The 22,062-nt window shown below is 40.0% G+C and overlaps 1 pseudogene; it reads left to right on the top strand.

Moving 5' to 3' along the window:
* Window positions 1-21,252: 21,252 nt before the first annotated feature.
* Window positions 21,253-21,775, top strand: LOC122733857 (annotated as a pseudogene).
* The last annotated feature ends 287 nt before the right edge of the window (window positions 21,776-22,062 follow it).

Here is a 22,062-nt window from a genome sequence, read left to right as displayed (position 1 = left end):
ACCCACCACCAGATCTCTCACGAGGGATTCTTCCTACCACAGCGCAACGCGGGAAGACCACCAGCCCCTCACCCAATAAGAGACTCTTACCCACCCCCCATCTAAACCCTATAAAATGGCACCCCACAAGTCAGTTGGGGGGAAAGCCTTTTGTTCTGGCAAAACCTTCCTCCCGGCCGGTTTCTCTTGTACCCCAATAAACCTGTTCTCTTATTCCTGATTAGGTCTTGTGCGAGAGTGTAATTCTTTACAGAGGAATCCTAAGGACCCACGTGCTTTCTCCTATCGCTTTCCCCATATCAGTAACCCTTCTGATATTGAAAAGGTTCTTGGTTCCTCTGAAATCCAGATTCATTTGGATCCCTCTAATCCTCTTCCTCCAGTCTCAGAGTATCTCATCTCCATAGGCTATTGAGGGCATTAGACCTCTCATTGAGGAATGCCTATCTTCTGTTTTTTTCAGTTGCCTGCCTAGGTCCTTTAAATTCTCCCATCCTTCCTGTTTGTGAGCTGTCCCTAATCTCTATGCCCTCCTGAATTTCAGTCTCCATGATTTGCCCGTTTTCACCTTTGATTTGTATGGTGTCTATTTCAGTGTGCTCCTTGATGTGAATTGACAATTTCTTTTTACTTTTACCTGGGAGACCTGAAGTGCACTTGGATTGTTCTGCTCACAGAGCCCCTCCCACTGAGATCTTGCTCAGCTTAAGTTTCCTTTAGGTTCTACCCTCTCCAGTATATGGATGATTTATTCCTTTGCTCCCAGATCTCCAGTCTTCAAAAGCTGATTCCATGTTTCTCACCTCTTTCCTCAAAAAGGCTATAAATTATATTGTTTTCAGGTTTAAGTCTTTAGGACATCAGATATGAACCAATAGTCTGTCTGGCAGGATTAGAGATCTCTCTCTTGGGGGGACTTGCTTCCTGAATGGGTGGGGAGGGGAGGTGCTAGCTTACCCAGAGAATTGGAGGCTTATCACAAATCTTGTAAAATAAAAAGAGATTTATTAGGAGAGGAATAATGGCTAGGGTACAGATCATCATGGTGACTATCCCACTGGAGTAAGAGAAGACCTGGTCTTTTGTATCTTTACAAAAGAAAAAAGGCAAAGGAAGTACAAAGCAAAGGGGAAATGCAAACACTGGGGCCAGATAACTAAGAGGAAGTCTTTGACAACTGGGTAAAATAGGATATGTAGCATCCATCCATATCCTGCATATTTTCTTTTAGACTTTAGTATTTCTAATCTGCTCATAGGGGTCATGTCCTCCCACACTTCATACCTGAGGTGGGAGAGAGAGCTGTTTTCCCCTCAGCCTAGGGGGTTTGAATCTTTTGGATTTCTTAGGGTCCCATTGCATTCCCATAACAACTCTACTATCCAACTGTTATGTTTAAAATCTAATTGTTATGACTAAAATCTAGCACGTGGTCACCTTAAATTAGAAGCTTATAGCACCAGTCTTTGGGCATTCAGCATTTATTAAAGTATATGAGAAGTTAGCAAAAGAGAGAGGATGAACTCATGGAGTTCAGAGAGAAAAAGCCTAGCTACCCTGGTCCTGCTGCTGCCAGGGAGAGGTCCTATGGAAAGAAGGATCCCCGCTCTCCTTGACTCGAAGCTCCCTGCAGGACTGCAAGAGGGGCAGTCCCCACACACAGCTCCAAGCTAATTGGCTGGTAGCATTGATTGACATGACTTACAGGCTGTTCTATGAATAGATGTAACTTCTGGATGCTAGTCACGTGCTTTCTCCTCAGGGTGGCACTGCCCTGGTTCTCACAATGTCTTTCTCATCAGGGGGCTGGCACTCTGATTCTCACAAAACCTAATGTAACTACCTCCATACGTATAGCCCTCAAACCAGGCTCTTTTCTTCATGACAAAGAATATGAAAACCCTGACCACACACAGGATGCTGATTGTGTTAAAATTGTTGACTTTGTTTTCATTCCCCAAGAAGATCTCCAAAAACCTGAGATAAAAAACCCAGATTATTCCTGGTAAACACATCGTTCCTGCCTCTGAAATAATTCTGGTAATATAACTGCCAGATATGCTATCACCACAATACAGAGGTCATTGACTCAGGGCCCCTGCCTTTGGCTTCCTCAGGACAACAGGCCAAATTTGAAGCCCTGACTCGAGCTTGTGAATTAGCAAAATGAAAACTAGTGAGGATTCCAGGTATGACTTTGGGGTGGCACATGATCTCTGGCTGTTATAGACATATTTAAAGCTCCTGACATCCTCTGGTTCTCCCTTTAAGAATGGGGCACAGGTCAAGATGTCCAGGACACTCCGATAAAGACTCCCCATTTCAGAAGTAATGCACTCAATGACCTACATACCAAGCAGAGTACTCAACACCCCACCCCCAATCCCTATTAGGCTGTTTTCCCTTTATATCTGCTGGGCCTGCCCTCAAATTACCATTGACCCCAGCAGAGCTTACTGCTGTCCAAGAGATTGTCCTGCCCCTTCCAAGATAGACTAAGAGGGGAAGGGTAAAAAAAGGATAAAAAACTGGGCTCTTGTATGGGTCAAAGGGATGCTCAGTCTTCCCCCTTCCTCTGTGTTGGCCTATGCTGAAATACCTGCACTCTTTAAGTCACTGGAGCCCTGACAAGTTGCTTGATTTGGGCTTCAAATATTGGTGCATCTCATATAAATTATAACAAGATACCATAAAAAAAACTTATTTTAAATTTATCAGAGCTTAACTTTAGTCTCTGTGGTTCCTATTTTTTTTAAATAAAAGTATTTTATTATTTTCCAGGTACACATAAGGATAGTTTTCAACATTTGTTTTCATAGGATTTTTAGTTCCAAATCTTTTCCCACCATCCCTTTCCTCCCTCTTCCCCAAGACAGAAAGCAATCTGATATAGTTTATACATGTAAAATCACATTAAACATATTTCTGCATTAGTCATATTGGAAAAGAAGAATAAGAGCAAAAGGGAAAAACCTCAAAAAAGAAGGGAAAAAAACAGCCCAAAAGAAGAAAGTGTGCATTCCATCTGCATTCATAATCCACAGTTCTTTTTTCTGGATGTTGAGAACATTTTCTTTCATGAGTTCTTTGAAATTGTTTTGGATCATTGCACTGCTGATAAGAGCCACATCTATCATCACTGTTCATCAAACAATGTTGCTGTTAAAGTGTACAATGTTCTCCTGGTTCTGCTCCTTTCAGTCAGCATCAGTTCGTGTAAGTCCTTCCAGGTTTTTCTGAAATCCTCCTGCTCATTGTTTCTTACAACACAATAGTATTCCATTACATTCATATAACACAACTTGTTTAGCCATTCCCCAGTTGAGGGGAATTCCCTCAATTTCTGTTATGATTAATTTCTAATGAAAATGTAAAAAGATGCACCTTTCCACTTTCTATGCCATGATTTTCTCCAGATAAAGAGAGCTACCATTTTCCCTTTTAAAATACCAATTAGAAAAATAAGTCCAAATAACTTAAATAACAATCTCATAATTTTCATAAGTAATAGCCAAGCCATTTTACGTGGAACCAAGTTCACAAATTACAGCATTTCAGGATATTACGAACATATAATTCTATCATCAGGACTGATAGAGTAAGGAACAAGAAAAGGCTTACATTATCTCTTATACAACTGAGTAGGAATCTCATACAAGTTACAGCAACATACCATATAAAAGCTTATTCAAAATTGATCAGTGGGTAAATTTAGTCTGTGTGATTCCTAAATTTTTTACTAGATACTCCAATCCAATTCAAATTAACTTTTTCGTGGATTCCTGATAGGCAAACTCTTCCCTTGTAACTCACACAGCCCCCCAAGAAATTACCTTTTCTAGCTATTAAATTCCAGATTAGTCATTTCAGGGTTAGGGAGAGGGCTTAAAAGGAGAAAGGGAGAAAAAAAAAAACTTTTAGGTATTCACAGTAGAGAATTTACATTTGACTGCCACATTCAGATTCTGATTAGTTTGCTGAGTAAAACAAAAACAAAACAAAAAACAACATACTGTGAGAACAAAAACAATCCTTTTGCCCTTCTCTGAAATTTACTAACCTGACCACAGTTTGAAAGCAAGATGGAATCTCAGAAACTATCAATCAACACATCAAACTGAAAATTAAGGAAACAAGGAATAAAAGGGAATTAAAGTTTTTAATTGTGCCAGAGGAATATCACAAAGCAGATGCTAGGAATACCTAAAAATGTGGACTGGGGACAGGGTTTATATGGAGTAACAAAACAGAAAGAGCTATGAGACTACCCTTGGAAAGAGTTTCTCACAATTTCATGAGGTAAGTTGTTTTACATACCAAGTAAAAGTATATAAAGTAAGTTTTAGAATTTCTGAAGGGGAGAGTTTGGGAGATCTACAAAATAATCAGAATAGAGAATTGACAAAATCTGGTCAGCCATTGGCCTGGGAATGGAGAATAGGTGAGGATCCGTTACTTCTTAGTAAACTGTGTTTGTCAAAAACAACTTTCCTTCTAAACTCTGTGCACACAATTACAACTTTTGATAGACAAAAACACACAGAAGAGACACAATCACAAATAATCTTTGTTTCATTGAATTTTTCTTCCTGCACCTTTCTCCATACCCCACTCCCCCAACCCTTGAATCCAATAAGGGAAGTAGGGAAGAGAAAAAGGGAGAAAGAAAAACTTTGTTTTCTGTTGAATTTTTTTTTTTACCTGTCCTCCTATGGGGGAAAAAACAGAACAGAGACAGACAGGAAAAACAGCACCAGGTTATTCGTCCCCCGCCCAAAAAGCAGGCATGATCATGTGGAGACTCCTAAAGAAAGAGCTTGAAGACTCCCTCTTTCTAAAGGTATCTAAGATTCCTGCTCACTGTTTACAGATCTTATGGGTACAGAGGCCTATCAACTTTCATTAGGATTATAAAAATCAACATAATAGTGATATGGTGGGAAATGGGGTACAGGTTGGGGTTGGGGTTCTTAGGAATTCCTCTTTAAAGAATTACACCCTCTTGCACACAAAACTTAGTTAGAATAAGGAAGGGTGGGGGGAGGGAAACCATGAAAGAAATCTTTGGACTTTTCATGGGGAGATTTGGCATAAAGCACATGGCTCAGAGGTACCAAATCTCCTCGAACAGAAGACTGGAAGGTACTTTTATAGAGGACTGATAGGGGTGGACCATCTGCCCCTGAAAAGTTCCTTTAGTGAGAGAGGACCATCCCCCACTGGTGTTAGCTGGGGGAATTGGGTGAGGGGTGGCTACGGATCCCTCTTCAGAACACAAAGGCCGAAGCCACACCCAAATTTATCTCCCCAGAGTAAGGGAGACCAGAATGAAGGGTAGGAATCCTAAGCTAGCTCAGTCCGATTTGGTTCAGTTTATCTCTCTAGGCGTTATCTGTCCTCTGGTTTAGTTTCTCAAGGAGAAGATTCCTTGGTGTGCCCCAGAGAATTTCTGGGGTGCTCTGCACCCCATGACAATAGCAAACACTATAACAAAAATGCATTAAATGTAATTCAACTTAATTTAACAATTCAACTTAAAAGAGGACATTAAGATAAGATTATATAATTTTTTTAAAGGAGGTGATTAAGGACAAGGATTCTTAGATGTTTTTACAAAGATGGCTCCAACAGATGAAGGTGTTCCTCAGAGAGCTATAAAGTCTATTTATTAATCTAGAGAAAGAAATCAGCAGATAGGGACTAATTTGCTTCCCCAGATATTTGGAGAGAGAATTAATATTTAGCACCCAAATGATTCTGGGGTTTTCCTGACACCCAGTAGCATGTTGTCTGGATTCAGCTTGGAGTTCAGTTGAAGGGCATTTTGATCTTGTTAATCCAAGGTTTCATAAAATTATTTTTGATAATAAGGCAGCTCCATCAAATGCGGATGGTTTATATAATCATCCTTACATGATTTAACACAATTATACTGATAGGAAAAATATTTCATTATAAATGATATGACATGATGATTTACTTTTCAGACTGTCATGGGGAAATAGGTGGTGGGTCCTTAGATATTCCTCTTTAAAGAATTACACTCTATCCCAAACGACCTGTCATGGGGCGCAGAGCACCCCTGAAGTTCTCTGGGGCACACCGAGGATTCTTCTTGAGAAACTAAACCAGAGGACAGATAACGCCTAGAGAGATAAACTGAACCAAATCGGACTGAGCTAGCTTAGGATTCCTACCCTTCATTCTGGTCTCCCTTACCCTGGGGAGATAAATTTGGGTGTGGCTTCGGCCTTTGTGTTCTGAAGAGGGATCCGTAGCCACCCCTCACCCAATTCCTTTAGTCACTACCAGTGGGGGATGGTCCTCCACTGCTCACCCAATTCCCCCAGCTACCACCAGTGGGGGATGGTCCTCCCTCACTAAAGGAACTTTCCACAAGAAGATGGTCCACCCCCATCAGTCCTCTATAAAAGTACCTTCCAGTCTCCTGTTCGAGGAGATTTGGTACCTATGTGCTTTGTACCAAATCTCCCCATGAAAAGTCCAAGGATTTCTTTCATGGTTTCCCTCCCCCCACCCTTCCCTTTCCTTGCTCCTAAATAAACTATCACCTTATTTTAACTACGTTTTGTGTGCAAGAGGGTGTAATTCTTTAAAGAGGAATTCCTAAGAACCCCAACTCCTACCCCAACCCGTACCCCATTTCCCACCATATCAAACCCAATCAGAATAAAATAGTCTTTTATTTCAGCACTTAGAGAAAGTGACCTAGAGGGAAGTCAAAGTATTCCCTCAAGGGGAGGACATATCTTAGAGACATCTTGCTCATCCAACAGAAGAGAGGCAAAAGCTTATATAGAGGATGGATGGAAGGGGACGGATGGGATGACCACCTGACTATGGAAAGTTCCCTTTGGGGGTGGGGAAAGCTTGACTGGGGTGGTTGTCTGAACTTCTGGAGTTATTTCTGTCCCTTGGCTGAGATCGGGCAACAGTCATGCCTAATGGGCTTATCTCCCTTACTTCTTTTGTGTGTCCATCTTGATAGCTAGTTGACCCAAACCCCAAGTCAGGGACCAAATGATATCTGAACTTATAATCACTCATAATAATGTATAAAACTCAATTTATCCAAGGGCCACTTACTGATAGCCCTTCAAATTCTATTTATGAACACCTACAATGTTTGAGGCATTGTCCTGAGCACTGGGATAGGGGGGCAAAAACTCTGGTCTTGTACCCAGGTCCTTCTTTAGCACAGTTTCCCTTCTATTTCTTGGTTGAATTAACATCTTACATGTGTTATTGTCATTGAAGACTCAGAGTGGGGAAGGTCTAGAATATAACCTGAGGAGAGACTTTCTAACTAGGAGTGGCACCACAAAGAGAATAGCATGTTTTCAATGCCCACCTCCAACCTTCTTTGTTCTGAAGTGACTGTGAGGAAGCTCTGTCTACTGCTAACTGAAGAGAGATGTGACAAAATCTCTACAACAGGGGAAAAAAAAAACAAAAATGTCTCAGTCATTTACCCAAAGATCAGATTGTGCATCCCTCCCTCCTGAGAATGTGGAAGCTGGGGAGAGAACAATGCTAAGGGAGTATGTTAGGGGTTAATGTGCTCTTCTTGTGACAATCCATGTGGATTTTATAGCATCCTAATTCTATTTTTCCCCCCTGTGGTAATGGGGGATGGGGGAATGCAGAAATGCAGGAAAAGTCTCTGGAGGACAATAGGATACCAAAATCAACTCTTAGCTGCAGCCCCACCCTTTAGCTATGAGGCCCTGCTGAAGAAGAATTGTGTTGTTCAAAGCTATATCAGCTGGGTCCTACCTCTGGTTGTCATGGTGACTTGTCTGTTACCAAGGAAACCTCATATGCTGAGTCACTGCCCTTGGTACTAGCTCTTTATTAGGCAGGTATAATGAGGATTCCTCAGCCAAGAGGAGGAGGGGGCTTCTTTCCCTCTTTTCCCTGACTAGCCAACTGGGCACATACCTAAACCCCTAGGTACTGAAATCTAATGGGAGATAGCAAATATATGCCAAGTCTCATATATGCATAAGTATGTATGTTTGTGTATTTACTATCAAAAATTAAATATGTTTGATTCTTCCTGTCTCCTAAAAAGATAATAATAAACAGATCAGAGGAATTAATTTTACAATATCTCCAAATAATTAATAATGATAAACAAAGATATATCTCCCATAGAACAAAACTGATCAGAGAACAACATAATGTCTCCTACAGGATAAACCATATTTGAGAAGCAGAAAAAACATAATACCAATTTATTTTGTTCCAAGAAGCAATATAACATGATCATGCTGGAGATCCTTCCAAAAATGGGAGCTCAAAGACTCCCTCTTTCCAACTGTTTTTAAGGTTTCTTTTTTCACTGGTTACAGAATAACTTAATTAGCATGAAAATAATTAACCTAAAGCAAATACTATAACAGGCAGCTTAAAGACCCAGGAAGGGTTTACCAAGGACAAGGATACCTAGATATTTGCTAAGGAGAACAATAAGATCTATTTACTCTCTTGGGGAAAGAAGATAGTGAATGGGGACTTATTAGTTGAAGTTTAGGGGCAGCTCAGTGGCACAATGGATAGAGCACCAGCCCTGGAGTCAGGAGGACCTGAGTTCAAATCCGTCCTCAGAAACTTTACACTTACTAGCTGTGTGACCCTAGGCAAGTCACTTAACCCCAACTGTCTCACACACAAAAAAAACAAAAAAAAAAAAGAAAGAAAAAGAAGTTTAGTCAAAAAGGGGCATTTTCCAGAGTCTCATAAAATCCATTTGGATAATAATACAACTCCATCAAATCCAGGTGACCCATACATTCATATTAACTATAGATATAATATATATATATAGATATACATGTATGTGTACACACATACATATACATGCATGTATTTGTGTGTATATAAACGAGAGAGAGAGAGATGAAATTTGACTGCATAACAGGATGTAAAAGAAGATATGCAAAGCAGCTGTGGCTACAAGAATTGAGTTAGGAGAAAGAACAAACATGGAATCCATCATTTCATTCAAGGAATCAATGATCACCTCCTCGCCAGGTACCCATAAGCTTCTTCCTAGGCAAATATATGCCTGAAACCTTGAATTTCCAAAAAGAGTTTCTGAATGTTAAAGAATGCTCTGCACATCACATGTGATTTGAGAATTACAAAGAACCTTTCATATGTCCCTTTAGATCCTCACAAGACCCCTGTAAGAGCTCTCATGCTAGTTCCAAACTGGAAAATGCAAGGATTATGATGTCCATTGTTGAGGTGAAGGAAAAGTGTCCCAGAGAAGGGAAATGACCTGCCTGGAAAGGGAGTTCCTATGGGGATGGCCATGGTGGCTAGGGTTGAGTCATACAATGAATAAGTGCTTCACTTCACTCACCTCAGCATTCACTCCAGAGAAAATAACTTTGGGGACTTACTGTTCTGAATCCTTCTCTATGCCAAGCCTCTTTAGTGAGGAAGCAGAAATTGACCAAGCCCACTACATTTAACCAGCCCCATACCAAGCCTTGCTTCCTTCCTCTCCTCTTTCTCTAGGCCATCACTTTTCCCTCTTCCTTGGGGAAAAAAAATCAGACTAAGCTTAGGTTCTTTCCACTGACATCCTTATACATTTCTCTGCCACCCAATTACTTGGAGGAAATGACAAAATTCTGGGCTACTTTTACTGTTTTGTTGATTGTCTAGACTTAAGAAATTGGTGTAGAAATGATCATAAATATTAAACATGAGCATGTTTGACAGGTTTTCTCCCCAAGAGATCTGGCTTCAGATACTTGACACTTAGCAGCTGTGTGACCCTGGGCAAGTCACTTAGCCCCCGTTGCCCTGCAAAAAAAAATCACAGACAACAACAGTATCTACATCCATTATTCTTTCAACTAGAGCATCTTATTTCTTTCCCTTTTCTTCAAAAAAAAAAAAAAGGTTTTTGTATCAGTCATTTGTAATATTCTTCTACTCAGTTCAACTGTCACTTACCTTATAAATTTACCCAGACATGGTGTTCCACCACACCTGATAATTGCTGCTGGGGAGGTTGAGGCTGGTTGCTCACTTGGTATCAAGACTTCTGTACTACAGTGACCTACACTAATCCAGGATTTGAACAGGGTTTAACATATTTAAAAATACATATATTTGAGGGGTGGCTAGGTGGCGCAGTGGATAAAGCACCGGCCCTGGATTCAGGAATACCTGAGTTCAAATCTGGCCTCAGACACTTGACACTTACTAGCTGTGTGACCCTGGGCAAGTCACTTAACCCCCATTTCCCTGCAAAAAAAAAACCAAAAAAATACAAAAAACAACAAAAAAATTTGAATGGATATTCTTTTTTATTACCAATTTTTTTTCATTATGTCTTCTCCTTCCTCCTGCATGGGAGTTATCCCATTTAACATTTTTAAATAAAAAGAAGAAAATTCCACGATTTTCATCAATACATCCCAAAGGTCTGACAATATATGCACCGTACCACAATAGTAGATCTGCCATATCTGCAAAAGAAGAGGGAGAGTGTCTTCTTGTATCTCTTCTTTGGAACCAGATCAAGACAATACAATTTGGCAACTTTCAATTGTATTATTTCATACTTATTCTTTCCATTTACATTATTGGAGTCACTTTCTTTATATTCTTTTCTTTGTTGTGCTTTCTTCAACCTTCACTGGATAGGGTAAATCTTTCTATGGTTCTATGTATTTTTCAACTCCTTTGTTTGTGTCCACATAGAATTATTTTATGACATGAACATCCTGAAGTTTCTTTGGCCATTCTGAAATTGGTGGGGAAAGATTTGGTTTAGCTACTATAAATATTTTGGAAATTCTTATCAGTAAGATCCTTGAATTTTACACATATGCATTTATTATCTTTATTTATATCTATACCTATCTGTTAGTTGCATATCTTCAAAACTAAACACTTTTGGGGGCAGCTAGGTGGCACAGTGGATAGAGCACTGACCCTGGATTCAGTCAGGAGGACCTGAGTTCAAATCTGGCTTCAGACACTTGACACTTACTAGCCATGTGACCCGGGGCAAGTCACTTAACCCTCATTGCCCTGCAAAAACAAACAAACAAAAAACCTAAACTCTTGTTTGGGAAATTTGATGTAAGGGATTTCCCCCCATTTGATCAATTCCCCCCTTCTCTGAGATGGGTTGATTTTGTTTGTAGAGAAATATTTCATTTTGATGTAATTAAAGGTATCTATTTTATCATTTCTAGTTGCCTCTATCCCTTGATTAATTAAGACTACTTCTATCCGTAGCTGTGAAAGTTATATGACCTTTCCTTCTTGTAATTTTTTATTTGATGATCTTCACTAATAAGGATATATATACATATGTATGTATGTATGTATGTATGTATTTAGGACTTTTTATTGAAGATAGTAGAAATTCTTGGTCCAAGCTTAATTTCTCTCACACTCCTTTCTAGTTTTACAAACAATTATTCTCAAATAGGGAGCTTTTTTGCCTATGGAATTTATGTCTTGGTATTTATTAAACACTGGGTTATTGAATTCCCTTGTTTCTGATTCCTCCTTTATCACTGACTTTTTCATTACTTCCCTTGATTTTCCCTTAATATCTTGCTGTTTTTCTAATTTTAATAATTTTTCTGATTTTAAAATTATTAAACAGACAGGGTGTTGATTTGTCTGGGTCTATTTTGTAGACTGTTATTAGTAGTGTAAGCTCCAAAATCTTAATGCACAAAACCTTTACTTATACCAAACAAGTATTTGGACAGCAATATATTTTCTTTGTTTATACTTGGAAATAGAACATAAAAGACAATTTATGGGAGAAAGGAAGAATACTAACTTGAAGGAAAATGACCCATGTGGAAAAACATTTCCAAAATTGATCCTATCAATATAAGGCACAAATAATAGGCTGGGAAAGTGAAAGAGGAAGGAATGTGTTTCATTGGCAACAGAGATTGTTGGCCCAAGTCAGAGCAAAAGAGACCCAGGGACATGTAAGGACAATAGCATTACTGCTCTTGGTTTGGGTTGGCTTCTGATTCCAATAACCCTGCTCTCAAATAGGGAGCTGTGTAACCAGCCATGCTCAAAGCCAAAGGAAATTCCCAATCATCATTAGTTCTGAGGCTCCTGTTACTCACTTGTTATTAAACTGCTCTAGGGGCAGCTAGGTAGTACAGTGGATAGAGCACTGGAACCAGAGTCAGGAAGATCTGAGTTCAAATGCAGCCTGACGCACTAGCTAGCTGTGTGACCCTCGTCAAGTCACTTAACTCTTATTTGCCTCAGCTCCTCAACTGTCAAGTGGAGACACAATGGAATAGGAAATAGAAAACCACTTTGGTATCTTTGGCAAGAAAATTCCATGAACAAAGTTCCTGGGGTCAGGTGCAGTTGGACCCAACTCAACAACAACAACAACAACAACAACAATTAATCCCCTAGCAACCGGACAATCCAGCAACCCTCCTGAGTTCCAGTTCTCCCCATGCTCCATCTCTATTTCAACAATGAGCTAAGACCTTCACCCCAGAGCTCCTGGAGCTGGACCTGAGAACTGATCCTGAGGGATGGGAGTTGTGTATGTGCTGCAGAAACATTCTTCTTAGACTCCTATTCAAAGGAGGACTCAAACTGGGAATGTCCCAGAATTCCTTAGTCAATGGGGCCTTTATATAAGGTAATTCTGAGGTATAGAAGAACAGAGAACTTGAAACACTTTTTTAACCAGGCTTGAAGTGCTGTTGATTTCCTTATGTCCCTAAGAGAGGGTCTTATTGACCTGTCTCCATTTTCTTTAGTTGAACAGAAAGAAAATATTTACTTTTATCCCTCCAGAAGAGTGAAATATTTCTCAACTCAAAAGATTTACACAATGAAAAATAGGATAACTTCAAAGGGTAATGCACATTACATCTTGCACTTTGTCAAACTTCATGTAACTGGGTGAATGGCTTTTTGCTTTTACAAAAAGTTTTTGATCCTGAGGATTTATGTTTCCAGAAATGTTCCCTAGACTTTTGTAGACAAACATTGAAACTGAGTTTCAGTTACATGACTGGGAAAATAATTAACCATATCATTTTATTAACATTTTTAAAAATGAAAAAAAAATTTACAATGTAGAAGCCATTCAAGGTCACTGTCCTGAGTATACAACATTACACTTTCTATCACTCAGTTGCCTTACACCAAAAAGACCACCAAGGCAATGTGATCCAACCAAGTCTTTTACATAGCATTATTTTTCCCACTGTTAGCAGACAGAATTCAGATGTTTTTTAATGTCTTTTGGATAAAAACAAGATGTGAAGATGCAAAGGAGCCAATAAATACAGAACACTTATCAAAAACTAATTAACACCAAAGATACCATAAGTTCTGATATGCAACACCATGTTATAATTTCAACATAATCTACAAGCAGGTGCAAAAAGTAAACCTTATGAATTGAGCAGTAGCACAAATATGTAACAAGAAACTTTATTATCTTACCTAATTTTAATAAGGGGGAAATATTACTCTCTGTTCCATTATAGTACCTGGATGGGGAAAATGTATGTGTCTGTACATATATATTTAAAAATACCTTTTTCAAAAGTTATGGGGCTTTTGGACTACAAAGTTTCAAGAAAACAGGTTTTAGGGACCAACTTCACCCTGCCTCTTTCACCACTACACCCAAAACCAATGTAATTTCTACTCACACTTGATGAGTTTGGGGTCTCATGATGCCTGGCCTCTTCAAGTTGTCCTATAACCCAAGCAGAGGTTCAAATCCTCATGTTTGATGGTTCACATCACCTGGAGTTTGAACATAATTGTTAACCTCCTTCCCATTTTAGGGATAGGATAACTGAGGCCTAGGTCCAGGCTTTTTCACTGCACTCTGTTAGAGTTATCCATGTTGTTGTTGTTGTTGTTTTGTCATTCAGTGTTGTCCAACTTTTCCCAACCTGTGGACAATAGCGGGCCAGGCCTTTCTGTTCCTAACTGTCTTTGGAATTCTGTCCAAGTTCATGTTATGATTTGGGGCCAAATATTCTCTGCCCATTCTCCCAGGCTGGTTGCAGGCCCTGGGCTGCTGGGGACTTGGGGGGGGGCTTTGTTTCATTATTGAATAAGAAGCTTGTCTCTACCAAGGGCCCCTCCAAACTTGGCCACACTGCTGGGGAGAATCAGAGAAGCAGTGGCTCCCTGTGCAGCTCACTGACCAAAAGACTGTGCCAAGCACTGCCCTGTCCAAGGAGGAGAGCCCATGCAGACATTCCATGGGCCCAAGATGCACAGGGATCCATTTGTCCAGGTGATGGTGAGGTACAGCACAGCCCCTGTGGATGCTGTCGCCAAGCCTGAAGCAGATCCTGGGGCAGCCCCTCATCATCCCTATGGCCTGAACCTGCCCCAAGCAGCCCTATAGCCAAGCCTAGCAGCCCCAGGTACAGCCACAGCAACATCCTTGGCAACCCCAAGCACAGCTACAGATGCCCCAATTGTCACATCAACAACCTTCCAAAATCACCCATTTCTGGCTACTTCCTCTTCCTCTTATGCACCAGCAGATGCCTCCCCAGCCCCAGTGGCAGCTCCAGGTTCCCCAAGAGACTCAGGCCCTCATCTGTCTCTTTTGCAGATTCAGACATGCCTTCCCACAACCCCAGAAGAAACCTTAGTCCCAGGGGCCCCAGAACAGTTGCCCTATCCCCAGGATTTAGTTTATTAAAAACACTAAAGAGTTACTTGGAGAAGGCTTGAAAGGTCCTTCATTTCTCTTTGCAAACCACTGTATTGCTAAGGCACATAAGGAGGTGATTTTCAAGAAAATGGATGTACTTAGAAGACCCCAAAGCCTGGCATGTCACAGGACGGGGAGGCCTTAGAACATGGAATGTCAGGGATTGTAGAGACCTGAGAACACACAGAGAATGCCTAGGCTAGGAGTTGCCATGGAGAAGAGAATGCTGGGAGGGCACCTGAATGGAAGGCTATCAGAGGGAGAAGAACCCTGACACCAGGGAAGTCAGAGTGACCTCTAACATCCCAGAAGAGGATGGAAAAGCTCCTGTTATCTTCATCAGAAAGCAGTCAGCTGGCTGCCACTATCACTCCCCATGATAGAGGAGAGGACGGTGAGGGTCATAAAGCTCTAGGGAATGGGCCAGGGCCACAAACCTAGTCTGCATCTTAAGGTGGATGTAAATACAGTCCTTTCTGACCCAAGGGCCAAGGCTAAGGTACTGATATGTCTGTCCTCAGTGCTTGGGGAGCCTTTAGGGGGGTAGTGTCCTAGAAAATAAATAAACGGGGAATTCTGATATTTTGACAAATTTATTTCTTCTCTAATTACCCCCATATATAGGTATGTATATTATGATTTTTAAAACAACAAAATATAATTAGTGTATGATAAGCAAATTTTACTTAACACAAAAAATATTAACCTAGAGTTTATTTATTTATTTATTTTTTTGCGGTGCAATGGGGGTTAAGTGACTTGCCCAGGGTCACATAGCTAGTAAGTATGAAGTGTCTGAGGCTGGATTTGAACTCAGGTACTCCTGAATCCAGGGCTGGTGCTTTATCCACTGTGCCACCTAGCTGCCCCTGCCTAGAGTTGATATTGTCAATTAAGCCTAAGAAACGGAAAAAGCAAACCCCATGGAAAAGGTGAAAGGCTTGTAATATCTATAAGTTTACCAGAGGCAAAATGAAATCTGGTAAGTCCAATACTTTTCTGGGCAGGGAATCCAGGGTATTGATTTTATTACAAAAGGCTTCATTTGACAACATCAGAAAGAACATGTCTCTGTGCTTTAAATCACAGTATTGCTACAAAGCCCAAGCAGAGAATTGTCAAGAAAATATATAGATCCAAAGCCCCCAAATTGCAGCCAATCACAAGAGGATGGGACCCTAGACCAGGCCTCTCAACAGATTTTTTCTAAAATTTTAAGTGCCCAGGATAAGAGACTATCAGACTGGACAGGGTATTGAAATAGAGAGATGTCAATACCAGAAGGGCCCTTTCAGCTGTGGAAGATTGGAATTCACAGTGGCCTTTTAGCTCCATGAATTTTAGGGATGGAAGTATCATAATAACATACCTGATAGATAGCAGTTGTGAAGGGCTTTAAGGTTGGCAAAGCCTTTTTGAATTGTGAGCCCATTTGATCCTCACTCCAACCTGCTGAGCCAGTTGTTGTTATCATTCTTCCCTTTAGAGCAGAGGACAGTGAGGTCCAAAAAACTAAAAAAAAAAAAAATGGCCCAGGGTCACAAACCTGGTTAGTTGGCTATGGTAAGACTGAAACGCAGCTTTTTCTGACTCTTGGCCCAAGGTCTATGTCCAGAGGCACAAGAAGCCCCAATGGGTTCTAGATAACCACACAAACTCAGAGGACATACATTGTTTCAAATTTTACTTTTTAGGTCAATTGTATGAATATCTAGGCAGGCATAGGATGATTTAAAAACATTTCCCCTGCCATTCTTACACACTTGACTGCTGTCTACTCAGAGGAAATGGTGTAGAAATGTTCATAAAGAATATTAAAGACCTGAATTAAAATCTCCCTTCAGACACTTAGTAGCTGTGTAATCCTGGACAAGTCACTTAACCCTAATTGCCATAAATATCCAGGACCTTCTCCCTAAGTCCTGATCTTTATCTTGCTGCTGAACCCAGATGTCTCTGCAGCAGAGAGTGAGGTTGGTGACCTTGAACAGCCCTGCCTCGCTTAAATTTAATTCTGTTCAAGTCATGACCTCACCTTGATGTCATGGTCCTCTTCCAGAATGAAGCACAAACAACAACATTCACATCCATCATTCTTTCAACTGTTGCATCTTACTTCTTTCCTTTTCCTTCAAAAAAATTTTTTAAATATTAGTCATTTTGTAATATTCTCCTACTTAATTTCACTTTCACTTAAAATAAGTTTATAAATTTTCCCAAACATGGTGGTCAATAATAATTGTATATAATATAATACTGGTTTCTGAGGAGGTTGAGACTGGTTGGTCACTTGGCTTCAAGATTTCTGAACTACAGTGAGGTACATCAATCCAGTATCTGAAAAGGTTCTACCATTTTATATGATAACTAATGCAGAAATGTTTAAAATGATTATACATATATAGCTTATCAGAGTGCTTTTTGTCTTGAGGGAAGAGGGAAAGAGGGAGGGAGAAAAATTTGGAACAAAAATCTTTAAAAAATGTTGAAAACCATATTTACATTAACTGGAAAACAATAAAATACTTTTATTATATAATAAATTATATATATATATATGTATAATTTGTGACCAAAATTTCACTCATTATCACTTCTCCATCCCATTCCCTTGCAGACATGCCACTGAACATTTTTTAAATAAGAAGAAAATTCCACAGTATACATTGATATATCATCACCTGGCATTTAATGCTAGTAAAGCATCCTCTATGTGTAACACTAAAAAAGAAGAAAATTTCACAATTGACATCAAGACATCCAAAATGTCTGACAATATGTACTGTACCACAATAGAGGATCAGCCACATTAGCAAAAGTGGAAGGAGAGGGTATCTTCTTGCATCTCTTGCTTGGAACCATACCAGGAAAATGCAATTTTGCAACATTAACTTTTTTTTGTATCAAATGCTTTATTTTAAACTAGGTAGACTAGTTCTATAGCACCGTCTTGATGGTCTAATGTGTAACCATGTATAACTATTACAAAAAAGAAAATCATATTAGCTTGGTATGTTTCTGATGAAGCCATACTGATTTTCTGTGATCATTGTTAGATATTTATTCACCAGCCATACTTTTAATAACATGTTCTAGAATTTTTCCAGAAATCTATCATTTTCAGACTCTATATCCAACCCCCAACCCATCCCCACCCCCACTCTGGGGCAATATGGATATTTAACCTCCCATCTTATGGTATCAAGGCCATTTTTCCATTACTATTCAGAGATCACTGAGAATGGCTCCACAATCATATTAACTGGCCATTTTATTGCATTAAGATGTATTTACTTGAGGAGAACTGACTTCAATTTATCATGAACATCTAGGTCCCCACATTCTCCTTACTCCAGATCCCACATTCAATTCTACCCACAATATAGTGTTTCATACCTTTCCTCTCACACAGGGCTTCCAGAGTGTAACAGCAAGACTTATAAGTAATATATAGTTTTCCAGAACTTTTCTTCTCCACAAGGTTTATCATAGGCAAATAGAAGAGGCTGGTTATCTTTTCCCCAAAAGCTACCCAAGTTTGTAACCTCAGCATTATCCTGTGTTCTTCATTCTCCCTTACCTTACCAATTATCCCCATCACTTGCCAAATCATGTTGCTTCTACCATTCCAAAATCCCTCGCATTTGGCTTCTCTCTACTCACACAACTACTATCTTATTTTAAGTCCCTCATCATTTTTATCTAGACTACTGCAAAGCCTAATTGGTTTCCATTTTTCAAGTCTCTCCCTATTCCACTCCATCCTACACACAACTACCAAAGTGATTTTCCTTAAGCATTGATCTATGTTACTCCTGCTTTGCCTCATTTGCAAAATTCATTTTTATTATTTTGTGGTTATTCTTTCCATGTACATGACTAGAGTCAAATTCTTTTTTTAAATTTATTCTTTTCATTTAAAAGAATATTTATGTATTTATTTAGAATCCCCCCACCTTACATGTAAAAAGAAATAGTAACATTGATTTTTAAAACTTTGTGTTCCAAATTCTTCTTTCCTCCCTATTGCCCCCTTAAGAACTCACACAATTCAATATGTTATACATATGCAGTTGTGCAAAACATAGAAGACAAAATAAATTAGAAAAAGGAACTAAGAACAACAACAAGATATACTTCTATCTGTATTCAGATGCCATCAGCACTTTCTCTGTATACGGATTGCATTTTTCATAAGTCCTTCAGAGTTGTCTTGGATCATTTTCATTGCTGAAAATAACCAAGTCTTTTGCAGCAGAACAACTTACAATATCGATGTTATTTTGTATACAGGGCATTTCACTTTGCATTAGCTCATGTAAATCTTTTCAGGTTTTAATGATAGCATCCTGCTCATTTTTTTTACAGTAAGCTATATTTATATAGTATTTTAAAGGGAGATCTTGCAATACACCCATGAGGTTGATTATTACAACAATAATACTAGCTTACATTTATATAGTACCTGATACCTGACAAAGAATTCTCTTCACAATAGCCCAGCAAAGTAAGTACCATCACTATAATCATCATCCTCATATTACATTGCTCTTGCCTCTGCTTCAATTTTTCCTTTTAGTATTGCTAACTCTGTTTCCCTCCATCCTATTTGATCGCCATGATATTTACTCTATTTTCTATCTTCTTTTACCCTTTACCTCCTCAAAAGTGTTTTGCTTCTGACTGCCCCTCCCCCAATCTTCCCTCTCTTTTTTTTTTTTTTTTTTTTTTTTTTTTTTTTTTTTTTTGCGGGGCAATGGGGGTTAAGTGACTTGCCCAGGGTCACACAGCTAGTAAGTGTCAAGTGTCTGAAGCCGGCTTTGAACTCAGGTACTCCTGAATCCAGGGCCAGTGCTTTAACCACTGCGCCATCTAGCTGCCCCTTCCCTCTCTTTCTTCACCCTTACCCTCTAATCCCCTTTCCCTCCCACTTCCCCAAAGGGCAAGATATATTACTATACCTACTTGAGTGTTTATGTTATTCCCTCTTTGAGCCATTTCTGATAAGAGTAAGGCTCAATCACTCCCCTGCTCCTTCCCCAACTTCCCCTCCACTCCATAAGCTTTTCTTGCTTCTTTTATGTGAGATAATTTACTTCATTCTACCCCTCCCTTTCCCTTTCTCCCAGTGCAATTCTCTCACCCATTAATTTTATTTTAAAGATGTCATCATGGAGCAGCTAGGTGACACAGTGGACAAAGCGCCTAGCCTGGAACCAGAAGGGCCCAAGCCCAAATCTGGCCTCAGAAATAAGCTACTCACCAGCTGTTCGACCCTATGCATGCCACCCCACCCAGACTGCCCCACAGAAAAAAAAATAAAAAATAAAGGCTTTACATATATCATCCCTTCATAATCAATTCCCACCTGTGCCCTCTGTCTAAATTTATTCCTTTCAGCTGACCTAATACTGAGAAAGTTCTTTTGAGTTAGAAGCATCATCTTTCCTTGTAGGAATATACACAGTTTAACCTTTTAACCTCCCTCATTATTTCTTTTTCCTGTTTCTCTTTTTACACTTCTCTAGGGTCTTGTATTTAAAAGTCAAATTTTTGTTCACTTCAGGTCTTTTCTTCATGAATGCCAGAAAATCCTCTTTTTCATTAAAGTACCATTTTTTCCCCTGAAATATTATACGCAGATTTGCTGGGCAGGTGATTCTTGGTTGTAATCCCAATTCCTTTGCCCTCCAAAATATCATATTCCATGCCCTCTGATTCTTTTAATGTAGAAGCTGCTAGATCTTGTGCTATCCTGACTGTGGCTCCACAGTACTTGAATTGTTTATTTCTGGCTGCTTGCAATATATTCTCCATGACCTGGGATCTCTGGAATTTGGCTAAAATATTCCTGGAAGTTTTCATTTTGGGATCTCTTTCAGGAGGTGATTGGTGGATTCTTTCAATTTCAATTTTACCTTGGCTTCTAGAATATCAGGACAATTTTCCCTGACAATTTTTTGGAAGATGATGTCTAAGCTCTTTTTTTGATCATGGTTTTCAGATAGTTCAATAACTGATCTTTAACCCTGCAACAAAAAAATCTGTTTCCTGTGGTTGCAAGCTTTGGGAGAGTCTGCACCTCTTCCTCACCTGGGCTACCACTCAATACTGCTTCCTGATACCCAGCATGGGCAAAACAACCGTGTTCCACCTCAACACCAGCAGAGACCCTTGTAATATCCCCGCAGTCTCTTTTTTTCCTTTATTTTTGAAGGGAGGGAGGGTTCAGATTCAAATTCTTGCTTCCTTGATTCAAAAATGCTATGGAAATTGTTTTTTTTTGAAGTCACACTCAAAACCTACATTTTGGCTGAATCAAGAATAAACTCAGAGCCATTTTGTTCTGAGTTGGTGGTATTTAGAGCGCCGAGCTGAGCCGGTGTCTCCTGAATTAACACTGTCCCACCCACCTACCCACCCTCCAGTCCTTTACCCGCTACCCCGTGCCCTTGCCTTTCTTCCCTCACTCCATCCACCTTCTGGTCTACCGATCCCACGTAGACATGTGGGAGAGTCCCGAATACTCATCCTTCTTCACCATTGTGGGAGCCTCAGCCACCATGGTCTTCAGTGCTCTTGGTGTGGCTTATGGCACAGCAAAAATTGGCACTGGTATTGCAGCCATGTCAATTATGAGACCTGAGCTGAGCATGAAGTCAATCATTCCCGTCATCATGGATGGTATCATCGCTATCTATGATCTGGTGGTGGCCATTCTCATTGCCAACTCTCTGACACTAGGAATTACCCTGTTCAAGAGCTTCCTTCAGCTGGGAGCAGACCTCAGCGTGGGCCTGAGCGGGCTGGTAGCTGACTTTGCCATTGGCATTGTAGGTGATACTGGCCCCGACTATTCATGGGGATGATCCTGATTCTAATCTTCGCTGAGATGCTTGGTCTATATGGCCTGATTGTGGCCCTCATTCTCTCTACAAAGTAGACCCTCTTTTCCCCTTCTTCCCAGTGCCCTGCCCCACCCCCACTCACCCCTGCAGCCACAGAGTATGATGTAAAGACCTATCTTGAAACACCCCATCCCTCCCAATTCGCTCCAGAACGAATGGCCTGACATTTGGTGCAGTCGTCCTGTCGGTAGTTGGTCTTGTAAATGCGCAATGTCTTAGTGACTCTTCTGTCTGTGTTGCTCCATACCAGAATGGATGGTACCTGAGCTGGGCCCAATAGGGGCTGAGGCCTCCTGGGGCCAGCCAAGCAGCCATGCAATCTCCCTGCCCATTTGCTGTTAGTATTCTGTGTATAAAGATGAATTAGAATTGTCATTTTTCTCTTTACTGGATGTTTATTTATAAAGA

Source organism: Dromiciops gliroides, chromosome X, assembly GCF_019393635.1.
Source record: "Dromiciops gliroides isolate mDroGli1 chromosome X, mDroGli1.pri, whole genome shotgun sequence".
NCBI lineage: Eukaryota > Metazoa > Chordata > Mammalia > Microbiotheria > Microbiotheriidae > Dromiciops > Dromiciops gliroides.
Note: the sequence above shows the minus strand (reverse complement) of the source record. Positions and strands in the feature narration are given on the sequence as shown.